Genomic DNA, 22,189 nt, shown 5'->3' on the forward strand with positions numbered 1-22,189 from the left:
GAACTTTAGGAATAGAATAAACCTTAGTAACTTATCAAATCCTCACCAAATAACTAGCTTCTTCTCCTGTAGCAGAGTACAATCACTTCCTGAAGGCTGAGAAAGTTAGAAAGAAGAAAACAAAAGAAAATTACCCAACCCCCGGCACTCTATTCTAAGTCACACTTCTTGCAGTAAACCTGACCGATAGCACCTCTTTTCCTCCTCGACACTGAGTTCCTACTTTGAACCAAATTCCCAAATATATTCACTTGGTCTCTGTCTCACTCAGGCCGAAGTCTCCCCTCACTGATCTTGCATTTAAAAAGTCTTTATATGGATCTGTGATGAGTCACGCTCTAGCCTAGCTTCCTGCTATAGTTATCAACACCTAATTTAGGCCCTATTCAGGCAAAGGGCTTTCAAGTGATTGACAGTTAACTGCCACTAAGGCAGTTGCCTGTTTAACTAGGCTACTTAACTTAAAGGCTGTTAATTCTGGGTTGTCTGCTCTAGGTCAGAATCTGACTCTTACTCCAAAATTGAAATTGAGAAAGATTTACCGGTTGAATTCCCACTTTGAACCAAATTCCCAAGTATACTCACTCAGTCTCTGTCTCACTCAGGCCAAAGTCTCCCCTCACTGATCGTGTGCCTCTTACTATATAGGTCTGTGTGGGACCCCTTTATTTTACTTCCCATAACTATCCTGAGGCAGTGACAGGATGTCAGAGCACAGGATGGGAATTGAAACATGCTAAGCCATGTAGCTTTGAGAGTTTAGCTGGACAATGCGGAGAGTAGCTTTCGTACTGCAGCTTAGAATTGGGAGGCAAAATGTTCGGGGCGTAGATGACTATTGTTAAAAGATCCAATTTACAATACCAGATTTGAAATGAAGTCTCTTTATCCATAAAGTTGTCTCTGTTTCATTACAGTCAGGACACACATTGCCCAACCTGGCAGTCAAGCAATCACAGTAAACAAATCCTCCCAAAGTAAGCCATCCATTCATTTCCTCGGGAATTGAACTGTTCTGCATTTTGACTGTTTGCTCCATTCTGATCTCCTTCTTCCTGATCTTTTGATTCTTTTTCAGATTTATTCGGAATACCAATTTATTTTTAACGGTGGATGATGCCTGGTGGCGCAAGCCAAACTATCTGCTTCACACATTACCATATGGGATTAAGGGCAATGGTGAGAAAACTTTCAATGCCTTTCATTATGGAGGAAAAGCGATAGAATTCCTCCACTGTCTGAACTATGAGGACAGGCCACAATCAAGCCTCACAATTCAATTAATAAAGATTTAATAAAGGGTTTTTTTTTAATTAGTCAGGGTTTTGTACAGGTGAACATGATGGACTGTTTTCTCTGGAAGCTCAGTGATGAGGGGGTGGGGTGGGGGCAAGTCATCAATTTAATATTGTCCATAAGAGGAGAGAGAGACTCAGAGATGTTTTGCTGCACAGGCATGGACACTTTGCCAGAGGGAGGATGAAACCGAGGCCATTTCATCTTTTGAAGGAAACTAGATAAATATTCGAAATGGAGGAGGATGCAGGACTAGAGTGAGATGCCGTGAAAGTGGGATTCTTTTTACTTTTGGAACGAGCCAGTACAGATATGATGACCTGAAACGCCTCCTTTTGAGCTGTAAGCTTCTAGGGTGGAAACCAGAAAATCCCGAGTTTAGGTCCTGGTTTGAATTAGCTGATCTTCGGTGGGGTGGGTAGTACAGGTTGTGCATTTGGCCTCAGGACCCCATGGGGTAAGAATCACTAGTGTATCTTGTTGCAGGATGTTGTGTGTGCCTGCATGCCATTGTAATGTAAAGTTGCTTGGCAAAGCAAGGATTGGAGAATAGCACCACCCGTGGTATGATGTATAGAGTCACATGGTAATAGACTCTGAGAGAATAGTCTAGAGAGAACACTCTAGAAGCAGCCTACCTGCATGGCAGCAGCACCATGCATGACAGTAACCTGGGATCTGTAAATAATTTAAGGTTTAAACATACAAGACCCCCTCATCAGTGAGCCACAACAACTGAATCTATATTACAACACATCTGACTGTCATCGAAGTGATTCTTGCCAGAAAGTGTGTTATTTGACTAGGCTTGACTGTACATGGTGTCACCATAGTTAGAATGACCTGTCTACAGTTACAGGGAGCACAGTATTGAATTGTGATTGGCATTTATAAAACAAAATTCTTGTAAGATAAGTAAAGGGAGGCAGAGAAGGATTAAAATTGAGAGTTTGATGAACAGAGAGTTTGGGGACAATGCAGCGATGGGAAAGTTGCAAATTGATCCGTGCAGGGTAAAGTTAACACCAAGAACACCTGTTGTGCTTTGTATCAGTATAGCAGGAAGCACATGGAACATTCTCCAGAACATTCTTGCTGAAGACTGAGTTTGGTTTTGAAAATCTAAAAAGGAAGGTGAGAAAAGATTTTCAGGCTCCTCAGTTGCCACCTCACTCGCCTCCCCCCTCCCAATCGCTAGTGATGCTGATTTATGGTCGGGGGAGGCAAAATGACAGAGTGAAAAAATAGCTCATGACAAAACTCAGGCCACACTCAAAAAAATCCCCCGCAGCTTCTTTGAAGCAATCAAGCTGGTTCCCAGAGAATTAATCATGTTGGGTCAGTGGATGTAATTTGACGGATGCAGTTTGTTTGTTTGGGAGAGGCTCCACCACGTTTCAGTAGGGAAAGATCTTTAAGAGCAATAAATTCTAGAGATGGATGTTTGCCAGAGGCATGAGCACAAATCTAGGCTGACCTTTCCAGTACCGTTCTGAGGGACTGCTGAGCTGTCAGAGGTACCTCTTTCGGATGAGATGTTAAAGCAGGACCTCTCAGGTGGATATAAAGATTCATTGTACTATCCCAAGAAGAATATTTGGGAGTCCTCCCTGGTGTCCAGGTTGATATTTATCCATCAGCCGATATCCAAAAGATATTTGGCCCTTAACATATCGTTTTTTGGGACCTTGATGTGTGCGATTTGGTGGTTGTATTTCTTACATTACAACTGTGATTATAATTCAAGAAGTTCTTCATTGGCTAGAAAGCCTTTTGTGACTTCCTGAGGTTGCGAAGTGTGTGATATAAATGCAAGTTTTTCTCTTTTTGGCCTGCGTCTGTTTGCTATGTTGTTAATATGCAAATTTCCTAATCTTGCCAATAGGAATGACAAGGACAATACTCACCCAAAACTTTGATAGCAATGTGTAATTTGATCAAGTCATGCCAAGCAACCTACACAGTTCAGACAAAACATACTGGCCCAGATCTTCCAATTTCCGGATGGTCGCACCCCGGATGATGCGCTGGGAGACCCCTAGGAAATCCCAACACAAGGACTCTGCAGGAATTGTCCGGGTAATTTCAACTTCCGTTGGGCAATTCCCGCAGTCTGGAACTGTCCAGAACTCTGATTTAGGGTCAGAGACTTTGGATGGTTCTGACTCACTTAGCAGCAAAGTTAGAAGGATTAAAACCAGCACTAACTCCTGGGTGACTATAGTACTGCCATCCCCCAGACCCAACCCTTCACTGGACTACACTCCTGATCACCCAGCTATCCCCACCCCACCAATCCCCTTGACCTCCTGATCTCTGAAGCCCCCCAACTACCTCACCCACCCCCATCTACCTTCGACCACCTGGCTACCCCCACACCCTGACTACCTCCAACCATCCTGCATCCCTGAACCTTCAACCACCTTCAACCCTTTATACCCCCAAACACCTGACTACCCTGGAATCCCCAAATATTCCACACCCTGACTACCCCCTCGCCGGTAGACTACCCCCCTGTCCGCCCAACTCACACCCCACCCCAACTCCCCACTGACCACCCAACTATGCCCCGCGCCCCTTCGACTACCCTCCTGACTTCTCCCCACACCAGCCCCCCCACCCCACCCCCGACCCACCCTACCCCCTCACTCACTAACCTTATTATACACTTACCTTCTCTCTGTAACTTCTCGAAGTGCTTTTGGGAAATTTAAACTTACTGGAATATGGCAGCTAGTGCTGTAAAAAGAGGGCATGCCTTGGTTTCCCTCAATGCTCCTGAGCTACAAGGGAAGGACTCCATGAGCAGTACTCTTCACATTTCTCAGGAGGCCCGGTCCGGGTGAGAAATGTGGAGCTCCGGTGCAAAGTAAGGAAATAGGGGCAGAGTGGCAACCTGACAGTGATCGCCACTCAGAAGATTCGGCCCAATAAAAACACTACTGATTGCAGAGAACTGATAATATTAACACTAATTTGTTCAGGGACTGAACACTGCAGACACTCCAGAGACCCAAGAACCCACAGCACCAACACTACCGAGATCAGGAAATGCACAGAACTATCATCATAGTATTCAGCGAACGCACACCGCTGACACTCTGGAGATCAAAGGATGTACAGTACTAATGTTACCAAGGTCAGCCAGTGCACAGTGCTAATACTCACAAGTTTAGATTAATAAAGGAGGAACCATAGAGGAATTTCAAAATGAGGATGAGAACTTTAAGTCAAGGGACCAGGAGGCATTGTAGGTCAGTGAGCACATGGGTGATGGGTGCAAACTAAGATATCTGCAGTGGGATTTGGAATGAGTTCAGGTTTACTGAGAATTGAAGATTGGAGGCAAACCAGTCTGAAGGTAGCAAAAGTATGGATGAGGGTTTCAGTAGCTGATAGACCACATGTACAACAACGGTTCAAGAACGCAGCTCACTGCCAGTTCTCAAGGGCAATTAGGGATGGTGTTATGACCGCAGCAAATGTTATTTGCTGAGCAAGCCAGATGCCAGAAGGAAACCTGTCTTCCTGATCATTAAGCTTTTCTTTGTATTTTGAAGACAAGGAGGAAAAGCTGATGACCCCAAAATCAGTAACATCTTGATGACTTTTAAACATTAAAAGATTTATTGAAAAGAACTTAAGCACATAAGATTTAAGTTGCACAGTTAAAGCATTCTTACAGGATAACCCCTGAAAAAACCCACTTGGCCAAAACACACAAGTAAACGGCTTTCTTAGCAACAACTCCTTTATAGATTTTAACCATAAAAATCCAGTAATATTACCCAAGGCAAAGAATTGTTGTCACTTTGATAAATATATACCACACAACACCTCAAGCACTTCCACTCAGTTGTAGGAATCCAAAAGAAAGGTTCAGAAACAGACTGCTTTCTGAAAACAGAGACTTTTATGGCTTGAAACTGGATGGCTGCTTGAAATGCACAACTTCCACACCTCCTCAGCACACAGATCTTGTCTCAGGACATTTACCCTACACAGCCACCCCAACTCAATTAAACATCTTTCCTTAAATATCTTTTTCCCCCTCTCATCTCAAATTCCATTGTCCTCATACCTCTCTAAACTCAACTTCTCAAAATATAAAAATCGTTCATTTTTTCCTATTCTGTCTCTACTTTCGGGTAAATAAAATTTAATATACCTCCCCCCACTTACTTATAAAATCTTTGTCAGTTGTAAAAGTTCTTTATCACTTCTTAACTCCCCTTTGAAATTCAACAGCTGAAAAACCAAATCTCCACTTGTCTCACAATGTGAATTTTAAATCCAAACTATTCACTTGGAAAACAAACCTCACCATAACCTCTCATTGCAAATGGATGAACCTAACACCTTTCCCCTTTTATCTCTCAGTTATCACAGACAAGCTGTCTTTATTAGCATCCCCCAGTTTAATTAATCATGGACACACTCAGCCTTCTTTACAAAATACCACCATATTTCCAAAAACATTTTTAAAAATAACATCCTTCAGCACAATGGGCAATATAAATGCCGTCCTAGCCAGTGACAACCACAGCCTGTGAAATAATTTTTTTAATGGGCTCTCTTCTCTTTGCACTTGGGCTGCTGTGACTGGACAGGAGGCAGTTCTGGGGAGTCTGAAAACAGGAAATCAGAGGGAAAGGTCGGTGTGATGGAACGGAAGGAAGAGGCCCATGGTTGAACTGTTATGTTCTTTCTGCCAGATAGCTATTTGAGGGTGAGCTCAGAGTTGAGAAGGGGCACGAGGAAGATATACCGTCATCCTCAGTATTCTCAGCGACACCGGATATGAGCTTCCTCACAGCCAGCCCCCGTGATGCAGTGAGATCTGAAGTGGGGCTTTGAATGAATTCAGGTTTATTGAGAATGGAAGATGGGAGGCAAGCCAGGGGAGCATTTATAGTCGTGTTTGAAAGTAGCAAAAGCTTGGATGAGGGTTTCAATAGCAGATGGGGTAAGATTGAGAAGGGTAATGTTGTCAAGGTGGAAGTAGGTAGCTTTTATGATGGAGGTGATGACGGAGCCTTCTCCTCAGTTCCATGTTGTTCCATAGGACAAAATAGAAGGACACCAGACTCCAGCTCAAAGAAAGCTATACCCTGGGCATAGGGTATACAGGCAGAGAATCAGCTTTTTCAATATGATGGAGCAACAGTGCCTCAGGAGCTCAGACTTTCATGGTAGATTGTTGCTGAAACTCACTGAAACAAGACCTCCTTTCCAAGACAGCCAGCTGGGCACACATTGTCCTATCGAGATTACCACATTCATGATTTTTAATTCACCTCCAGCTGCTTCCCGGGATCTGCTGGTGACCTCTGCAGGATTTCATGGTCTGCTTTGCACAAGTCTATCTCCCAGGTGACTGATGCAATGTTTGGCCATTAACTTATGTCCACTTTGACACTGATGAGGACAGTCAGGCACAGTGGGCTGGATGGCCACAGCTACAGGGAGTCATTGACTGCCCACAAAGGTGCCCTTACAACATCCTGGAGTGTTTATCAAAAATGGAATTCACTCCCTCAGCGGGCATGGGACCACAAGAAAATTTCCATGCAAGATATCCTGAAACTATTCCTTCATTCCACGACTGTCATGCCACTCACAGGTCTTTGCATCTCCAGAGTGAGTGAGTGGCTCCTTGGAGCCATGGGATGCCCTTTGAGGACCCTGGCTGATGACAACAGTCCTGCAGAGAAAAGGTGCAACAGGAGCCACATGACCACAAGGCTGATTGATCATTGAACAAACTAATAGGCTGCTGAAAATGCAATCCAGGAGCTTGGACAGATCTGGGGGTGGGAGGGTTGTGGGGTGCCACCCTTCAGTATGCACCAGCAAGGTAATGGTCTGTCCTGCCTTGCATAGGCCACTGCAGAGAGGACTCCTCCTGCAGGAGACAGAAAATGCAGACTGCTTGGCATCCTCCAATACTGAGGAGGAAGACTAGGGGGAGGAGCTCGATGTTGTCAGAGAAGCCTGCAAGGCACCCATACAGGCATGCTTTAGATAACCTGAGTGCAAAAATCTATTTGGCACACAACACTAACCCCCAGTCCCCACCTCACCCAATACAAATCATTCTCACAGTCATGAATCCCTTCATCATTTTCACACCCTTTGCTCACCCTCCACTCTACTCATACCATTCTCCTGAAGGCTTATATCCATAGCTAGTTGCAGAACATTGGAGCGTTCAAGGGCTAGGTTCATTTAAATGTCCATAGACAGAACAACATTAACATTGTTATAAACAACCCAAGTATCTTTCTCTTCCACTTGCGATTGTTCCACAATGGTGCCATTCCTATGGTTGGAGTAGAGCTGGAGTGCGGCTGCTCTGGTAGCTGAGATGCCTATGATGGATATCCTCAGGGTTTTGGAGCCCTGGAGGGCCCCACAAGAGGCTACCTCCCAGGAATCAATAGTGGTGCTCTATCTGAGGGGGTGAGGGAGATAAGGGATGAGAAGTGTGAGCACCTTGGGAAGAGTCCCCACTTCCAATTGCTCTTTCTGCATCTTCCCTCTCATGGCCCACACTCACTTCCCTGCTAGGCAAGAGCTGGAGAGCTCAGTGAGGCACTGACTGCCCAATATGAGGCTTTTCTCCATCGTATGCTGACAGACTGAGTGTGCAGGGCATTCAGGACCAGCATGCACTTGGCTGACTGCTATGTTGAATGCTCCATTCAGGTGGCCATTCTTTCCATGATGTGGACATCAGTTCCAAGGTCTGAGATGGCACTCATGGTGGAAATGACTTCACCAATCTCTGCCCAATGGTGTGCAGAGCCTCTGGAAATGCTGACAGTACCTCACACATTTTCTGTCAGTGCTCCACAATTGTCATCTTTGTGGATGACCCCTAAGACACAGCAGCTGTGTCCAGATGAGGAGAGCTTGGAGTGTCCTGTGTCCTCCGATGGAGGCACTCTCCACTGCTATCTGTCCCCGATGCCTGTTCCTGCTCACATGTGATGTGTGCCTCATTATGTGACAGTGTAGTTCCCTGCCTTTGACACCTCACCTAGGTCTGTGTTTCTGTGCTGGTGGAAGGTTTGAGGGTGTTTCCTCAGAGTGTGCACCTTCCTCTGAGGACTCCACTGCCTCCTCCCGCTGCAGATCCAATGTCACCCTTGAGAATGCCAACTTGTAGGAGATGAATTAGAGCTGACAGGGGAAAGGGTTCAAAGTCTACATTGTGCAGATGTCCACAATTCAGTCAGCAAATTAACGCTGTTATGTTCCATGTGGCTGTGTGATATCTAATCCTGTCACCGGGTATGTGGGAGAGCTGCCATCTCTCCATTGCTTTTACACATTGGCTGTGCCACCCTGCTGATCTCCGAGGCCTCCTCCTCCACTGCAGTCAGAGTGGCTGTGACAGCAGGGCCATCCCCAACCAGCCCTGACCACAAGCCCTCCAAGTTCTCTGCCTCTCCCTGGAGTTGTGTTCTCTCTTCTGCTGCAAGGAAAGAAAACAGAGTTACGTGTGTGAGGACTGGATTGTGTGGCGAGGATGGAATGACAATATTTGTGGAGGGCAACTCTGAGGGATGCTGTCAGCATACATGTGGAGCATGATGGCACATCTTCAGATGATATCGCAAAGGGCAGCATGCAGATGAGAAATAGAAGAGCTCCAAGGTTGAGCCCTCTGGGGATTCCTGAGGTCATGGTGTAGAAGCAGGAAGCAAAACCATAGCAGGAATTTCTCTGGCTATAACTAAACAGATAACAGTGGAGCAAAGCAGAGGTATTCCTGTTTCATTGTGTGGTAGGATCTAGATGGGAGGTGGTAAGGGTTTGGGGATTGTCTATTCTCCCAAAGCATGCTGCTCAAGTCTGTAGTTTCTCAAAACCATTACTCTTTATTTATAACAAGTATTTACATATTTGGACCTCTGCATGAGGTTGGAGTTTCTTCTCCTTCCAGATCTCTCGTACGTCTCAGTGATGATCTGATATCATTATTACATCAGTATCATGAATGCCTGTGATGTTAACCCTTTACTCTACAATCCCTATCCAGCTGGACAATAGAGGAGAGGGGTTAGAGATGGATGTGTGGTTAACTCTGTTTGAAAACTCTGTTTGAAAATCAAGATAAGGAGGGATAGTGCACCACGGCCACAATGACAGAGGATTTCACTTTTTACTTCGATTGGGGCAATTACTTAATCGGTGAGGTTCAAAGGTGGTATTATTTGAAAGATGACAGGCAAGTGTGGGTCCACCATTGTCTTCTACTCCATACCTGCAGATAACATACAGCGGGTGAAAATTTATTCTCCATAGTGCTGCTTCCAGTGTTTTCGAAAAGGGTTCCCACGCTGGCTTCCCCAGCCTTTGCTTACACTGATATCAGGCAGCCTGAATGGCAGAAATACAACGCCAGGATCAAGCAGGTCCAGGGAACAAATTCATGTATCACTCTGCAAACATCCAAGCTGGAAGATGGACCCATCACTCACAATCCTTAAAGGGCCAGGCACCAAATAGCTGGTAATGTAATTTTTAAGAAGGTCTACTCTTGCAAAGTGCCCAGAAGTACTCTGAACTGTTTTTGAAGGTAATGTGCTGAGTTTCTGGATTTGCTAGAGAGTGTTGCTTCATCCTCACAAGGAGGATGTGTCCACACGCAGGCTGCAACTGGTAAGGGAGGAGCAGTGGCAGTTCCTCTAGGTCGGCAGCACAACAGGGAGATGGAGCAGAGGCTGCAGGTGGAGCAAGTTCTCTCAATGTGCAATGCCCTCTACTGATGTGGAGCTGGACACCCCCATGCTCCTTGACAGTGACAGGAGTCTGTCGGACAGCCAGCCAATGCACCCAGTATCTCGGTATGCATGCCCATCAATGCTCCCTTATATGCCGCCCTATGGAGGTCCTCATCTGAGTCCCTGTGACACAAAACTCCAGTGAGCTGGCAAACAAAGCAACCTTTACCCTGGCCTGGCTTGAGCTAACTCTTGCCAGATTGATATGCCGAGTGCTGCTCCAAACTCTATGCCTGCCTTCATGGTGCCAGTATCTAAATTTGGTGGCACATCTATTTTTGCTGAGCTGATGCTGTCTCTCTTCATCCTTGAGCTACTGTGGCTGGGTCGGAGGTAGTTCTTGGGTGTCTGAAAATCAGAAATCAAAGAGAAAGATTGGTGTGAGGGAAGGGGAATGGGGTGCGAAGTAAGAGCTCCATGGTTGAACCATTTGCGGCTTGTTCATGATGTCAGATAGCAGGATGAGAGTGAGCTAGTAGATAAGAACAGGAACATATCATCATCCTCAATATTCTCAGTAACACTGGATGCATAAGCTCTGTCACAGCTGGTCCCCATGAGGCTGAGAGCCATCTCATCTGTAAGGCACAGGATGCAGGCGGCCTTGTTCTGCTCTACTCCCTTCTATTGTGTGCCACCTTGTCCAGCAACAGAGAGGGAAGAGAGTCAGTGATTGTGTAGCACTGTGTTTGGGTGATGTGCCTGCGGGTGTGAGGCTGGAAGCATTAGTAGGTATGTGAAGGTGAGGTGGAGTTCAATGATGTTAGGGTTGAGTCCTGAGTGCCAGCCAGTGCTGCTGGGTGAGTGATGGGGAGTGCAGTACATCAGGTAGTGTGAGAGGTTCAAAGCGGGATGGGTAAGAGATGTCATGAGAATGTGCATTCATTACATGACCACCCATGTAAGTACAGCTGAACGAAAAATCCTGAGCAGAGCAAAACACAGCAGCTGCACAGCAGCAAGAACAAACAGCACAGCTCTTTCAGGGAATCTATACTGAGTTCATTAGATTTCTTGTCACATTGCTCACACAAGAGTACGCAAGGACTCACCAGAATGAGGAGCATTTGGCCCCTCGAGCCTGCTTCACCATTCAATAAGATCATGGCTGAGCTGATTGTGGTCTCAACTCCACTTTCCTGTCTGCCCTTCCATGATCCTCGACTCCCCTGTTGATCAAAAATCTGTCTAACTCAGCCTTGAATATATTTAATAACCCAGGCTCCAATACTCTGTGGAAGAGAATTCCACAGACTCAGGAATTTCTGAGGGAAAAAAATTGTCCTCATTTCCATGTTAAATGAGGGCCCACTAATTTGTAAATGTTGTTCCTTAGTTCTAGACTCCCTGACAAGAGGAAACATCCTGTCAGCTTCCAACCTGTCAAGTCCCCTCAGGATTATATGTTTCAATAAGATCACCTCTTATTCTTCTAAACGACACTGGCTACAGGCCTGACCTGCTAAACCTTTCCTCATAAAGTAACCTCTTCGTCCCAAGAATCAGTCTAGTGAACCTTCTCTGATTTGCTTCTCACGTAATTATATCTTTTCTTGTAAGGAGACCAAAATTCCACACAGTACCCCAGATGTGGCCGAATTAAGGCTCTGTACAGCTGTAGTAACACTTCTCTACTTTTATACTTGATTCCTCTTGAGTAAACACCAACATTCCAGTTGTGTTCCTAATCACTTGCTGTACCTGCATACTAACTCTTTTTTGTGATTCATGCACCAGAACATCCAAATCCCTCTGGACCAGAGAGTTCTGTAATCTCTTTCCATTAAAATAATATGCTGCTTTTCTATCATTCCAGTCAACATGGACAAGTTCACATTTTTCCACATCATACTCCATCTGACAAATTTCTGCCCACTCACTTAATCCTAAATCCATTTGCAGACTCTTTACGTCCTCTTCACAACTTACTTTCCCACCGATCTTTGTTTGATCAGCAAATTTAGCTGCCATACAATTAGTCTTTTCATCCAAGTCATTGTTATAGATTGTAAATTGTTGAGGCCCCAGCACTGATCCCTGTTGCACTCCATAAGTTACATCTTGCCTACTCGAAAATGACCCATTTACCCCTATTTCCTGTGAGCTAACCAATCCTCTATCCATGCTAACATGTTACCCCCTACACCATGAACTCCTACTTTGTATAGTAACTGTTGATGTTCTGCTTGGTCCTTGGATACATTAATGGACAGGAAACAGAGAGTAGGGATAATTGGGACATTTTCAAGTTGTAAGGCTGTGACTAGTAGAGTTCCACAAGGATCAGTGCTGGGGTCCCTCTTCTTTACAATCCAAATATAGTGATTTAAATGAAGAGACTGAGACTAAATTATTTATTTCTGCTGACAATGCAAATTTAGGTGGGCAAGTAAGCTGTGAGGAGGACACAAAGAGGCAGCAAAGAGATATAGACAGGTTAAATGAGTGGGCAACAAGGTAGCAGATGGAGTATAATGTGGGGGAAGTGTGAGGTTATGCACACTTTGAACATCAGAATAGAGAAACAGAATATCTTTTAAAAGCTGTGAAACTTTAAATGCTGATTTTCAGAGAGACCTGGAGCGGAATTGTCCCAGATTTGCATTAAGTGCGGTAATGGGTGGAAAAGTGACGTTTTATGCAATGGTGGCTTTTCACGCCGTATCGTCCCAAACATTCTGCATTAATTATGTATTCCTGGAAAATACACTGTTTCAATGGCGGGTGGGCTCTCATTTGCCCATCATGCCATCACCCCGCTGCTTCATCACGCCGGGCGCCATATTTAAAGTGCAGCCGCGTGCACACCTCTCAGAGCTTCCAGCCAATGACTTCTGTACGGAAGACATGGCCGCGAAAGACAAAAGGACTGCAGCCCCCAGGTTTAATGATGCGTCCTTCGAGCACCTTTTGGACACCATGGATGCCCAACGTGATGTCCTCTGCCCCCATTCTGGCCGCAGGATGGGCAGTAACAGCACTGGCTTGGGAGGTGGCGGCAGCGGTGGTCAGCACCAATGCCCTGCAAGAGAGGGCAGCCACCCAGTGCCACAAGAGGATGAATGATCTTCTCTGTTCCGCCGGGGTAAGTAACTCTTCTCATCTCTCTCAACTCACACACTCGCAAACCCATCACACACCCATAGGGATCTCACTCACTGCCAGTTCAAGGAACATCACCATTCACTCTCTCACACACACCTTCATTGTCCTCATGCCATCCATGGGACCACTCACCACCCACACATGCCAGGTATACTTATCATCTGGCCTGGCAGGTGTCCAGCTTATACTCTCTCCATCTGTACTCATGCAGGACAAGTTGGCACAGCAACAACAGGGGGAGGTCACAGGCTGGTGGAGGAATGCCTGAAATCAAGGCCCTCACGAAACTTGAAAACAGACCCATCCAGCTGGCCGGTGAGACTCTGGACCGGTGCTGACGGTGATGTCAGCAGTGCTCTACCAAGTGAGGATCTAGCAGTGCAACGTCCATCAAACAACCATGCTGTGAGTGATGTATCCTGTTTCATAGGCCACTGCCATGCACTAATTATCTCCCCTTGCTCCCGCAAGCATATCTGGGAAACAGCGGATGGAATCTACAACAAAAATAAAAATACCTGGAAAAACTCAGCAGGTCTGACAGCATCTGCGGAGAGGAACACAGTTAACGTTTCGAGTCCGTAAGACTCTTCAACAGAACTGGAATCCACAACCCAGGGCCACCAGTCAAGCCCCAAAGAAACCTCTGAAGAGGAATCTGAAGGCATCCTCCTTGAAGTCCCATCACATATCCTCCACCAGCGCGGAGATACACACCTCAGTGGGACATAGCTTTAGAATAGCCCTGGGATCACAATCTGGTGAGCGCATCTCACTTTCTGATCCACAGCAGGTGGCGGCAGGGACTTCCCAGGTCCCCGGCATTCAGAGGACTGCTGGAAGCGAGGAATCTGTTGAATATGAGCCAGATGACGAGCCTCTGGACTCAGTCACGTCTCAGTTGCTGGAGCTGCAAAGGCAAGCTCGGAAACATCAGGAAGGGATGTCCGCTGCACTCCTGAGATTGCAATGTGCAATGAGGGAGATAGTGCCGGCACGCCAATGCACCATGGTCAACACTGGTAGGATGGCTGCCGCCATGGAGACCTTGGTCCAGGACATCGCTCCTGCACTGCTGTGCGGGCTCAACTGCATCGTTCACACCATAGTTGGCCCCCAGCAGTATGTACGCGAGAGGGGTGTGGGGCAGCTCGATCTCACTCCAGCTTCCCCTTCTCCTCAACGAGTCAGCCAGGTGTCCTTGGGCATCCATAGGGAGGAGGATCTGCAGGCGCACACCCCGGGGCCATCCACCCAGGTGACACCAGGAGTGTCAAGCCTACCCGAGTCCTCTCTTCCTGTGACCCCAGCAGCTGCAGCTCCTCAGCTTGAGGAGGATGCCACTGTCACACAGCAGGACCGCGAAAGCAGGCCGGGGCCCTCCAAGTCTTGGCCCTCAAGGTCATCACAAACAGGGTGTAACAGTCAGCAGGCCGCCTCCACCTCCGTTGTGGAGGTCCGAGGAGCACCAAGATGTAGCGGCAGAGTTAGGAAATTTAAGAAGATGCAGTTACACAGCCTGGGCATGGGCATTAATCACTTGTACATAATGTCCACTATTGTAAATAAACTCCCTGCCTATGGCTCCTTATTCTGATGAGCAGTGTTCATGTCACTCAGATACTAAACATTTCTGCACAAGATAAAGGCAGTGTCTCAGTCCAGGGCCTCTTCCCTGTGCTCTGTGCAGCCTCACACTCCCTGGAAACATTACTGATGCCTGCACCTTGGTGGTGCTGGTCATTGCTGCCAGAATGTAGTGGGCAGGCACCACAGAGTTCTGTCATTCTCTCTGTGTGCTCTCAGCACCTTTAAGGTGGGGCTGGGCCCCATCTCTTCAGCATCTGTGACCAGTGACGTTGTGCTTCTGAAGGGCTCAGGTGCTGAAGGCGGACAAAGGATCAGGTGCATTTAAAGTTTCACGGCTGCGCCCCATGATATGACCCTGATCACAGAGCACAAGTGAGCTGCCCTCGGCCTGACAGGAGTCAGATATTCTCAGAGGCTATGTGAAGATCTATGGAGTGTCCTCACTGCTTGTTATCATCTTCTTCCTCGATTCAAGCGACTAATAGGGCCTATGCTGTGTCTGCATGACAGGAGCCTTATCACAGAGGGTATGTGCGCTGCCATAAGCCAAGCTGGAGTCAAATGTTCACAGATGCAATGTGAGGATCTATGGTGTCTCCTCACTGCAAGTCGTCATCATCCTCCACAAATCAAACAGCTTTGAGGGCCCCCTGAGCACACTTGCCTTGCCCGGCCAGTGCGAGCGCCTTATCACCGTCATCATCACCTTGAGGACCTCCTCACACTCATCTCCATGGACGTCCTCGTGATTGGAGGAGACCTCCAGCTCCTCCATCTCCTCCCCAGCCAGCTCCTCACCCTGTTGCAGCGCCAGGTTGTAAAGGGCGCAGCAGACGACGACGATGTGTGACACCCTCTGCGGACTGTATTGTAGGGCTCCATCAGATTGGACCAGGCACTGGGACCTCATCTTCAGCCTCCCGATGGTTTGCTCCACCAAGTTGCGAGTTGCAGCATGAGCCTCATTATACCTTCACTCTGCTGCAGTCTGAGGCTGCCGCACGGGTGTCATCTCTGCCTCTGCGGGTGGCCCTTGTCTCCGACGAGCAATCCCTGCAGCCTCTGTGGACCCTGGAAGATGTCAGGGACCTGTGACCAACTGAGAATCTAGGAGTCATGGGCACTCCCTTGAAACTGTGCGCAGACCTACAGGATGCATTTGTGGTGGTTGCACAGTAACTGCACAATCAGTGAATGGAAGCCCTTGCTGTTGACATAGTTGGCTCCATGTTGCGATGGAGACCTGAGAGCCATGTGAGTGTAGTCGATCGCACCCTGGTCCTGTGGGAAACCCGAGATCTGGGCAAATCCAATCACTCTTGTATCTTTCCTCATCCTGGGTGAAATGCATAAAGTTGTGTGCCCTTGTGAAGATGGCATCTGTGACCTCGTGGATCCACTTGTCGGGGTCAGCTTGTGAAATCTCACAGAGGTCACCTGTGGAGCCCTGAAAGGAGATACTGGTGTAAAAATTGAGCACCATGGTCACTTTCACGGCAATTGGCAGTGGATGGCCTCCATTGTCCATGTGGTGCCAAATCCTGCAGTAGCTGGTGGATGTGACCGACAAGCTCCCTGGACATGCGCAGGCTTCAGTGACGCTGGTTCTCAGTCAGTTGCAGGAATGAGAGGCAGCGTCTCTAGATCCTGGGTGTTGCTAGGAACCAACCAGTGACAGCTCGCTGTGGCTCTTCTGCAGCGTGTGTGGGAGCCCCAGCTGCCCCTTCTTTCTGAGGCTGCTGCTCCTCCCACTGCATAGCCAAGCGCCTTAGTCGCTGTCTTCTCCGCCATCTTCACTCTTTGCATGCCACGACGCATACAGCTAGTTCACCAGGCTCCATGCTCCGGATGTACTCCTCCTGCAGGATGAAAGAGAGACACACATGGGTTAGCTTGGGTGTTCTAGGAACCTCTTTTAGCTAAGTCTGAAGGCCCCTTAATGCATCCTGCAGAATACTGGCCACCACTTGGATGGCCAGAGATTAGTGTGCTGCATGGCTGCCCAAAACCCCACCCACCTCTGCCCCTCTCCACCCGATCGATTGGCAGCAGCTTTGCCCACTGGGCTGCATGCTGTGCTCTCAGCTCAGGCACAGGCATTCTCCTAACCCGCACTGCAAGGCTGCACTGTTAGCTTGAACCATGGGGAAGGCTGATCCAAACCGGGTTGTGGATATTGCAAGGGGCTGTGAATACTTCCACCAGTGACTGCTCCATAGCCAGCTTTCACAAGGAGATTGTACAACGTGCCCAGTCATCCAACTGTTCTGCAGTCCACTAAAATGCTCATTAGTTTGCAGTCAGTGCCCGAGGGGTGAAAAGCTCTGGAGCACTTGGGACACTTTCATTCACTCTCTGTTGCTTGAGTGGGCAGATAAGCTAGAGACCCGACTCCACGTATGTCAGTGTGGCTGTGTCTGAACTGTCTCAGCTGCAGAGGAATGGTCACTTTACACAAGGTTTCCCTCATGCGTGGCTGCTTCCCTCACACCCCACCCCCTCACCCCTCCAAATCTGCATGTGCTTGTGCACTACCTTCAGCCGCAGTGCAGCCCTTCCCCCGCCCTCCAAATCGTATCAACCGCAGGGCAGCTCATGCCCCTCCCAAATCGCCTCAACTACAGTGCAGCCTTTGCATCCCAACAAAGCACTTGAACCTTGAAGTCCAACAGGTGACCCCTACAACGTCACTGTGTACTCACCTCCAAGTTCCCTTCAAAGTGCAGCCCGCCAAGTGCACGCCTTATATATGCTGTTGTGAAACACGCTAACGTGGGTGGCCGATCACCCACGAGGGGTGATGATTTTGGCGGGCTGGCCTTATAATGATAAGCAGATGTATTACAATGAGGTTCCCGCACCCAATAGCAGGAAACGTGACCCGCCATCAATGGGCTGAGCGGACTATCACAAACTGGTTCCACACTTTCTTGTAACCAATTTCTGGCCTTGCCATATTGTCTGCTCGTGCCGCCAAGTGCACCTGACACCTGCGGGCACAGAGTATTCTGCCCTTGGTATATTCATACAAGGAACACAGTAAGTTAGCATGCAGGTACAGTAAGCAATTAGGAACACAAATTGCACTTTATTACAAGTGTATTGGAGTGCAAGAATGAGGAAACCTTGCTACAATCATACAGGACTTTGGTGAGACCACACGTGGGGTAGAATTTTATGCTGGTGATATTTTTCGGTCCTGCTGAAATCAATGCAACTTTGAACAGCTCGCTGCATTTTATGGCTCCACCCCAGCTGTGAAGGTGCCGTAAAGTTCCCTCCCAAGAGTACTGTGTGCACAGTTTTGGTCTCCATATTTAAGGAAAGATATACTTGTCATGGAGGCAGTACAGTGAAGATTCACTAGATCGATCCCTGGGATGAGAGTGTGGTCCTATGATGAGAGGCTGAGGAAAGTGAGCTTATACTCTCCGGAGTTTAGAAGAATTAGAGGTGATATCATTGAATCATGCAAGAGGGGTTTGAAAGAGTAGACACTGTGAGGTTGTTTCCCCTGTCTAGGGAATCTAGGTCATGAAGGAGCAGTCTCAGGATAATGGATTGAGCATAAAGGACTAAGAATGTTGTGAATCTATGGAATTGTCTACTCCAGAGAACTGTGTTGGGTCTGTTCAAGATTTAGATAGATAGATTTTTGGTCTCTCGGGGAATCAAAGGATATTGGGGGCAGACAGGAAAGCGGAGTTGACATAAAAGATCAGCCACTGTCGCCGTGTCAAAATCCTGGAGCTCCTACCCTAACAGCACTGTGGCTGTATCTACACCACATGGATTGCAGCGGTTTAAGAAGACAGCTCACCACCACCTTCTCAAGGGCAATTAGGGATGGGCAATAAATGCTGGCCCAGCCAGCAACGCCCACATCCCATCAATGAAAAAAAATGATCCCAATGAATAGTGGACCAGGCTCGACAGGCCACGTGGCCTACTCCTGCTCCTATTTCTGACAGTCTTATTGTTCTCAATCTCCCAATCACAGATGCTCGGCTACCGTCAATCTTGTGAAAAAGCTCCATAACATCTGTCGGCCTTCATAATTTTTGAGTTTTCAGTCGGCTTCTGAGAGTGCCTGCATTTTGAGGTGCCCTCGTGGTTCCTCATCTCCCCTGGCAGCACCTACCTTTCCCTTTGGGGCTGACCACTGGCCAATTCTGAGGGCCCTCGGATTGGAACATCCATTTCAGGAACCCTCCCGCTGTCCTTAATTCGACTGCGAAAGCAGGAGCAGCCTCGTAGTTGGTCTCTTCCTGTAAGATTGCGCTGGAGAGCACACTGCGGAAGTGGGCAGGGTCAGCACCTGCATTGGTCCCGATGGCTGAAAATGTGTAAAGCTGACTATATTTTGCCAATGCCTGCCCATGAAACCAATGCTAGATCATTTAGTACTATAAAATGAAAGTAAGCCAATTTGAGAAAATACCTTAACTTATTTTATATATTGAATATTAGATAATTTATCATACAATTCTGAATAGTGTTTAATTAATTACATCTCTGGGATAAAGTTAAAATAAAATAAATAAATCTCACTCTCCCTAACTCTCCAATCATCTCCAGCCGCATGACCTCTTGCAGGTTATGCAGAGAATTGAAAGAAAGGATGAGAATTTTAAATTTGAGGCATTGTTTAACCAGAAGCCAGTGCAGGACAGCAAGCACAGGAGTGATAGGGGAAACAGGACTTGGTGGGAGTTAGGACACAGGCAGCAGCATTTTGGATGACCTCAAGTTTATGAAGGTGAGTAGGTGGGAGGCTGATCAGGAGCGCAATAGACAAGTCTGGAGGTAACAGATGGTCAAGGATCTCAGCAGCAGATGAGATGAGGCAGACAGACTTGGGCAATGCTGCAGGTGTGCAAATCGGCATTCTCAGTGATGGAGTGAACCTTAAGGTTGGACGGGCAGGTCCTTTAATTGTTTAAATGATCCTGTCAATGTCCTCAATTGGCCATTAACAGGTCGGCGGGCGCACAGCTGATTTTGCTGCACCCCCGCCTTCCTGAAAATTTAAATGGGGTAGGATGATGTCGGGGGTTCCGCCCAACATCATCCTGCGTCATTTTACGCATCGGCGAGCGGGCCTCGCCCCCTGCTCGCCGAAGGCAAAATTCTGCCCAATGTTTCGAGTCTGTGTGGTTCTGAAGAAGGGTCATATGGATTCGAAACATTAACTCTGTTTCTGTCTCCACAGATGCTGTCAGACCTCCTGAGTTTTTCCAGCATTTTCTGTCCTTAACACTAATATGTTGTCTGGTTGGAGTTCACTCTAAACCCCATTTGCTATTCCCAGGAGGGAATTTTGCTTTTGATCAAAGGACACTATCTGCTGCCTCGCAGATCTCTCCCCATGTTCAATTCCACTGACTTCAATCAGGTGACTAATCCAACGATGCACATTTTACATCACTGCCTCTGGTCAGAATGATGTCCCAAGTGCTTGAATAAAGACACTCAGACCTATCCCTTAGAACAAAAAGCTTTTCATTTTCAATTACTGACATTAATGTCTTTGTCTTTTGCTAAGTTCCACTCATGATGCTGTCGGCTGAGCAATTATTGGGCCAGAATCTAGTATAGCCAGAATTCTGAACTTTTATATTTTCACCTATCTGTGACTTGCCTGAATTTGCCGTGGGATTTACACATAAATAACAGTGAGAACTGTGAGCCTTTCTGTTATATCCACAGTAAAATCTGATTAAAATCGCAAAATAGCAAAAAATCAGCCTTTTGATATCTGTGCACTTACTTGAAAAGCTCCTGTTAACAACAACCCTCTGTTATCTGATTTTAAGCCAGTTATAAGTACCATACATTATTGCCAATTCCGTGACTTTTTCACCCAGGTTGCCTTGTCAGTGGTTGAATGGGCCAGAAATTCCTTCTCAGTGACTCCCACAGTATTCATTGTGGGAAAGCCACCAGAAGTTCAACTCTATGGTTGTTTATTAAGTTTGCAGATAAAGTGGCTCCAAGTCAGAATAAAAACAAGCTTTTGTTTCTCTTTTTTGAAAACTTGTTTAAATCTTGGGGAAGAATTTTCCCCCCATTGGGTGGGAAGTGCAGGAGCGGACATGGGCAGGCACGCCTCCAATCGGTGCCCCCGATTGGGGGCGCGCTGCCATTTTACATGGGCAGGCCAATTAAGGCCCGCCCAGCGTGACGTCCACCAGAAAGCATATGCACTCCTTGCGAGGGCCAGGGAGGATTCCCTCAGCCAGGAGTGCACTCTTTTGCACATGCGCGTGAAAGAGCACACAGATCTCCCTGAGGCTAAGTGCTGCCTCAGGTAGATCGGCTCCACATTTAAAAATGATAAAGGTACAAAAACAAAATTTCCCTGACATGTCCCCTCATGTGACACTGCCACATGAGTTGGGACATGTCCATCACTTTAAATCAAACATTTATTACATTTTTAAATACCCTCATGAAACCTCATGTGGATGAGGTTTCATGCTTTTTCTGAAGCCCGCTAGGGCTCCCGGCCTGCCCGCCAACCTTAAGGTTGGATGGGCAGGTCCATTAATGAGGTTAATGACTTTATTGATGGCCTCAATAGGCCGTTGACAGGATGGCGGGCACACAGCTGATTCGGCTGCGCCCCCACCGACCTGAAAATTGGAATGACGCGGGGTGACATTGGGAGTTCCGCCCGACCTCATCCCGCGTCATTTTACGCGTCGGTGAGCAGGCCCCAACCCCCGCTCAACAACCTAAAGACCCTGCCTTGGAAATGTAACATCTGGGATCTGACACGTGGAGTATGACACCCTGAGGGTGTCATCTCATGTGTCACGCCTGAAATGTGATGGATGATGTCAAAATTTTGACATAATTAAAGGTTTGTGCAAAACAGCCTGGACGAGGAGTAACAATTCAATGGTGAGTTACACATACTCTAAAACATTCATTGTGTAAAGATAAACCTTTTCTTTTCCTTCCAGAAGCGATTATCAAAAAGATATTGGTCCGAACACAATCCAACATGCCAGATGAGATAGACAGGTAAAACCCGAGGTCTTACTTTTCCGGAACACGTTTCCCTCTTGGACAATGTTTTGAATGTGTTTTCTGTTACTTTTGACCTCAAAATGCAGAGCAGAACATGTCAGGGAACATACTGCGTGTGGAGATTAGAAACAAGTGTCAGATGGCCCTGTTTGTTGTGGTGGGTGGGTGGGTGGGGTGGGGGGGCTGTTGGGGAAGAAAGGGGAAAAAAAATGAATGAATAAATAAAAAAAATACACAAAGAAATACATTTTTAAAAATTGGATTAAAAAGGGATAAAGATGGAGGAGAGATTTCATGACCTGAAGTTGTTGAACTCAATGTTAAGTCCAGAAGGCTGCAAAGCGTCTAATCGGAAGATGAGGTGCTGATCC

General features: G+C 47.1%; 1 long non-coding RNA gene across 1 annotated transcript; it reads left to right on the forward strand.

Moving 5' to 3' along the window:
* The first annotated feature begins 914 nt into the window (after window positions 1–914).
* On the forward strand, window positions 915–21,813 carry LOC144690897 (uncharacterized). The gene is made up of 3 exons (XR_013578987.1): window positions 915–977; window positions 1,079–1,179; window positions 21,752–21,813. It is a non-coding gene; the product is annotated as an uncharacterized LOC144690897 (long non-coding RNA).
* Window positions 21,814–22,189: the final 376 nt, after the last annotated feature.

The sequence above is a fragment of the Cetorhinus maximus genome, chromosome 2 (genome assembly GCF_964194155.1).
Source record: "Cetorhinus maximus chromosome 2, sCetMax3.hap1.1, whole genome shotgun sequence".
Classification (NCBI taxonomy): domain Eukaryota; kingdom Metazoa; phylum Chordata; class Chondrichthyes; order Lamniformes; family Cetorhinidae; genus Cetorhinus; species Cetorhinus maximus.